The following is a 6,000-nucleotide window of genomic DNA, read 5'->3' as shown; positions in this document are numbered from 1 at the left end:
GACGAATTTGGGCTCAAACACTGAGCCTGTGGCTTGGTCTCTTCCTTACGCAGCATTATTATATATTCACAATGACAGCGTATATTTATACTTACACTTGTTTTCTAGGAAAACCTCTAATAAGCTTTATTCTTCTTGGAGATTTTTTCATAATTTTATTTTTAAGTAATCTCTACACCCAATGTAGGGCTTGACCTCAAAACCCCAAGATCATGAGTTGTGTGCTCTACCAACTGAGCCAGCCAGACACACCACTTCCTAGAGATTTTAAAATGAAAAATATCTATTCAAAAGTAGAATAGGATTGCAAAATATGTAATCTGTTAGTATACTTTTTTGTGAGATGGTAATATTCAAATGTTTTTATTGACCTAAGAGGAAAACCATGTGTAATGGCATTTGAAAATACTATCTATTGAAATGCTATTTATTAATTAGAAATCTAACAATGAAAAACAAAAGAAATCTAACAATGACAATGATTATATTTAGATCTATTTTATTGTTATTATTATTTCTATTATTGTTATTATTTCAAATAAGCCATTACTTGAAAATTTCCTTTCAACTTCAATGACTCCATGATAGGACCATAAATACATCTAGAAGTAGTTTAGAGTTGGTCTTAATATACTGTCTAGTAGTCTGTTTGAAAAACAACAAAAACATTAATAATGATTGTGAAAGTATTAATAATAAAAGTGTAAATCTCAAATACATATTAAATTATGTATATGAACTTCTAATTCTTGTTTTTTTTTATATTGTTAAGAAAAAGGTAATCTATAGTAGAAAGAATTTGTGAGTCTGGAGACTAGCTTTTAAGCTTCATCTCAACTGACTTTAGAGCAGGCTTTACTTCACTCATCCATGTAATTTTGAAGAACTCAAGCTTAATGGTCTTCAATATTTTACTAAACATGATTATTTTTAAGAGATGCAAAATGTGTTTGTTTATGAGTCATTCAATTTATTCTTCCTTTTGTATTGGAATCATAATCCAGGAGATGGTATGAAAATCTATGGTATTATTGGATCTTAATAGAGGCACTTTAATGGAGTGAATGTATTATATTTATATGATCTTTATTCCCACTCTTTTCTTTAAGAACAAATGGCAGAAGTATTTTGCTCTTTTAAGAACTACATAGATTCATTTTCGGGTAGCACACATTTTTTTAAATTGTGGTAAAATACATATAATATTTACCATCTTACCCATTTACTTTATTATTCAATAGTGTTAAGTAGATTTATATATTTGTGCAACCAATCTCCAGAACTTTTTCATCTTGCAACATTGGAACTCTATACCCATTAAATAAGAACTCTTCATTGTCTCTCCTCTCAAACCCTGGCACCACCATTCTACTTTCTGTTTGATTAGAGTTTGACTACTATAAATAACTTGTATAAGTGGAATCATATAATATTGGTCCCTTTATAACCAACTTATTTCAGTTAAAATAATGTCTTTGAGTTTCATCCAGCTTGTAGCATGTGTCAGAATCTCCTTCCACTTAAAAGGCTGAACAATATTCCATTGTATGTATATACCATTGTGTTTATCCTTTATCTGTTGATGGACACGTGTATATCTTCCACGTTTTGATTCTTGTAAATAATGCTACTATGAGCATGTTGTGCATATTTCCGTTTGGGCCCCTGCTTTCATTTCTTCTGGGTATATGCTGGATCATATGGGAGTTATATTTTAATACTAGAGGAATTGCCATTTTCCATAGTGACTGTGGATACCTAGGACACTGCCTAAAAACTGAATTATCCTATTTCATTCATCTTCTAATCTTGCCAATTAGATTATGATCTTCATGGTTCAGGCGGGGTTTAGTTATGAAACTCTGTGACTATTACAATTATACTGACTTAAATAAGCATAAACAACAATGGGTAAATACTAATTAATCTATCCACTCAGTAATAGTTATTGAGCATTTTCTGTGTGCTAGAAACCTAGAGGCTAAGGGTGTAGGAGTGAGGCAATCACAAATCTTTGTTTTCCTTTAGTGTGGGAGACAAATATTAAACAAACAAGTATATAATATACTGTCAAGTAAATTACATGGAAATAAATACATTAAGGAAGTTGAGAATGAATAAGGATGAAATTATGATGAGATGGGCAGGCAGTCTCTTTGGATAGGTGATATTTGAGCAGAGTTCCTATAAAATTTATTGACTGAAAGGGTCACAAGTCTCTAGAGATGGGATTAGGAATGGATATATAAGTGGTTTATCCTTTTCCACCAGTGTGTTTGTTTTCATAGAGCTACTTTCTGCTGTGTACATGAAGGAGTTCATTCTAAATACTGTTCAAGTCTTAAAACTGGATTAACAATAAAATCCTTATAAAATTTGGATTTTATATTTTTCCTCTCATTTTCTGTTAGGTTGGACAGAGTGGATCAGCAACGATTTGCTCTGAAAAAATACCAACAATTCCATACATCTGTGATAACATTAGACAACTTATTAAATTGCTTCATTTCTTTTCTGCAGTGTAACTAAACTTACTACTAACTTTAGCTATTAAATAATCAACTTTAATATAACTTGCAAATATTTACTATTCCAAAGGTATTACGAAAATGAATTGACCTTCAGCTACTGAATATTTGTTATATTTAACACAGCTATTAAATACTTACTATATTTAATACTGCTTTTTTTCTTATAGGATATTTCTCTCTTCATATATATACATATATATATATATATGTATATATATATATATATTAGCCTATATTACTACTGTTAGTTTACTAGAGCTGCCATAACAAAATACTGCAGATTAGGTGGTTTACGCAGCAGAAATTTACTCACTCGCAAATTTGGAGGCTGTTAAGTCCAAGATGAAGGTATCAGCAGACTTAGTTTCTTATGAGACCTCTCCTGTTTGTTTGTAGATGGCAGCTTGCTGTGTCCTCACATTGTCATTTCTCTGTGTCTTCATCGCTGGTGTCTCTGTGTGTTCAAGTTTCCTCTTCCCGCAAGATTGGATTAGAGTCCACCCTAATAGCTTCACTTTAATTTCATCATCTCTTTTAAAGGCCCTATGTCCAAAAACAATCACATTTTGAGATATTGGGGGTTAGGGCTTCAAAATATGAATTTGGAAGCACACAATTCAATCCCATACACACACACCCACACACCCACCCACACACACACACACACACACATGCATATATTTGCATAGCATAATGCCCTATGGCCCTATTATGAATAACTCCTTGTTCTCAAAATTACTTACTTTAAACCAAGATGAAAATTTGTGAAATATTTGACTTACTTGTTCTAAAAACAATAGGTGAAAAAAGCATAATCCTTGGACAGAAAACAAGGAAGTGAATTTGTGTATTAATTATTCCTCTCTGAAATAGCTCTTAAAATGTTTATAGGTTGATTATTATATTTTTAACACAAACTCTCAATATATACTACACAGCAATCTAAAAATAAAACATTTGCAAGGCGAAGATAAAGGTTAAACTGAAAAAAATGAACAATTTTAGTGAAACTATGTATCTTTCTAATAGGAAAACAAAATCCAGTGTACCTCTATAGGACAACACTGAAATGTTAAAAGGGACTTTGTAGTGCTAAAATATAACCTGTAATATTGTTGGTTAAAATTGTATTAGTTCCATCAATTTATGCTTTGTGGTTTTACATATGGCTGGTTATGATTACTTACGTGTGGGTCATAAAAACCCAGTGTGTTTTCCAAGCAGTCAAATTGCCTGTCAGCTGCTAAAGGGGCAGAATTAATGAGAAACTTACTTTATAGTCTAAAGAATAGCAGCTGGGGTCTGTTTTAACAAGTCCCGGGAAACATACATGGAGGGGAATTCTTTGTGGCTAGACTTATATCCTGCCTTGTCTCTAAAAAGTTCTACTCATTGAGTTGAACAATCAGATAGACAAAATTCAAGGGCATAGCAATAGCTTTACACATCACTGATTACTAGTACAAGAGTAGAGGATAATTTGTCACTTATTTTCCACTATGGCAAAGTATGCCATGCTTTCACCAAAGCCCATGTCCTTTCCTCTCAGTATATAGCTGGAACACATTTATCAGCCTTCTTTGCATTTAGATGTGACTGTGTAAATTAATTCCTGCCAATGGGCTACAGGAACAAGGGATATGTGCTATTTCCAGGCCTGGACTATCTCCCATGAAAGTATTTTTTTCCCCCTTATTTCACCCACTGGATCGATAGAGAATACCAAGATGACCTAGAAGAGGGCAGAACAATAAGACAGAAGGAGCCTGATCTTGTCATTATTATATAGACCACCTGCCAATCACTAGTACTACTTAGGTAAGTTAGAACAAAATTCTATTGTGTTAAGTATCATATACTTTCAGATTCACTGTTAACCGCAGTTAGCCTATTCAGAATAATATACCTACTCATTATGAGAATTAGCTTATTAGGAAAGCTGCCTAATAATCTAACACAGTGCTAGGGATGAGCAAAAGAATCTGTTGAGAGGGAATGAAAAAATGTAATAAAAGTTTCCAAGTCTTTTCATTAATTTGAAAGGAAAACTTTACTGTCATTTAACATATGACTTATTGGTAATATGTAGGTTTTTTTTAAAGATTTTATTTATTTATTTTGAGAGAGAGAGAGACAGAAATAGCATAAGCAGGGAGGAGAGGGAGAAGCAGGCTCCCTGTTAAGCAGGGAGCCCGATGTGGGGCTCGATCCCAGGACTCTGGGATCATGACCTGAGCTGAAGGTAGATGTTTAACTGACAGAGTCACCCAGGTGCCCCAGTAATATGTAGTTCTTAAATACATTACATATTTTGTTTGGGATGAAAGTCAAAAGAATTTTGATGGTAAACTTGATTAAAAAGTTTTAGACATCTCTGATCAAAGATCCAGCTCTAGGTGTAAAGTATAGGAAAAACCCACTGGTGAAAATTTGAAGAACGGAGCATTTTAACAATGTTATGCTAGCTCAAGGAGCCTGAAAAAGGACGTTCCATGGACTTCATTTATCAAAATTACATAGTTTATATTAGCACCTTAATACAAGGGACCATAACTGTTCATTCTCCATCTCAGGAATGGCCTTGTAACTTGCTTTGACTAATAAAATGTAATGGACATGTCATTGTTTGAATTCTGGTCCTGGCCTCATGGTGTCTTGCATTTTCTACTCTTGTCCTTTTGGAACGCTGTTGCCAGAAACACAAGTCTTGCCTAGGCTTTTTGAGGATGAGAGACCTGTGGAGAAAAGGATCCAGTCTTCCTAGACACTTCAGCCATCCCAGTGGAGGCCCTAGATGAGCAAGATATTCAAGCTGAGCAGAGCCCAAATTGTGGACCCACAAAATCATAAGCATATAAAAAATTAATGTTTTAAGTCAAGAACTTTGGGATGATTTGTTACATTGCAAAGGATAATTGATACAAATGTTATTATAGAAGGCAAGTATTCCATAAGTAAAAGATGGAGTGGAGTAAGAAGCTCAAAGTTGATTTTAGTTAAAATTAATATTTTTAAAGAGCTAATTATAAAAATCATATGTTAACAAACAATTGAAATAAATATGGTATCTCTTATAATTCCCAAACAAGCTATGTCTAAGTACATACCAAGAATGTGATCCTTTGACCATTTGAGTTACTGATCTCACCTAAATTTACACTCCTTAGGAATAGAACTATACATCTTCACTCTTGCCATAGCATCATTGTAGATGAAGCAAACTTCCATGCTCTGTGACTTTGAACTTGGTCATGTTATTCATTTTGGTCAGTGGGATGTTAGCAGAACTGAGGTGAACAAATACTGAAAATGTGCTTGTATGGTTGGCCTTGTCCTCTTATGTTTCTGTCACTGTCATGAGAAAAATATTCCGTGTTTCCAGACTGAGTCCTAAAAGGAGACATGTGGAGAGGATTTGTTCTAGCCTACCCACCTATCAACACCTTGAAGCAGACCTGCCCAGGTTGAC

The sequence above is a fragment of the Halichoerus grypus genome, chromosome 5 (genome assembly GCF_964656455.1).
Source record: "Halichoerus grypus chromosome 5, mHalGry1.hap1.1, whole genome shotgun sequence".
NCBI classification, from domain to species: Eukaryota; Metazoa; Chordata; class Mammalia; order Carnivora; family Phocidae; genus Halichoerus; species Halichoerus grypus.
Note: the sequence above shows the minus strand (reverse complement) of the source record.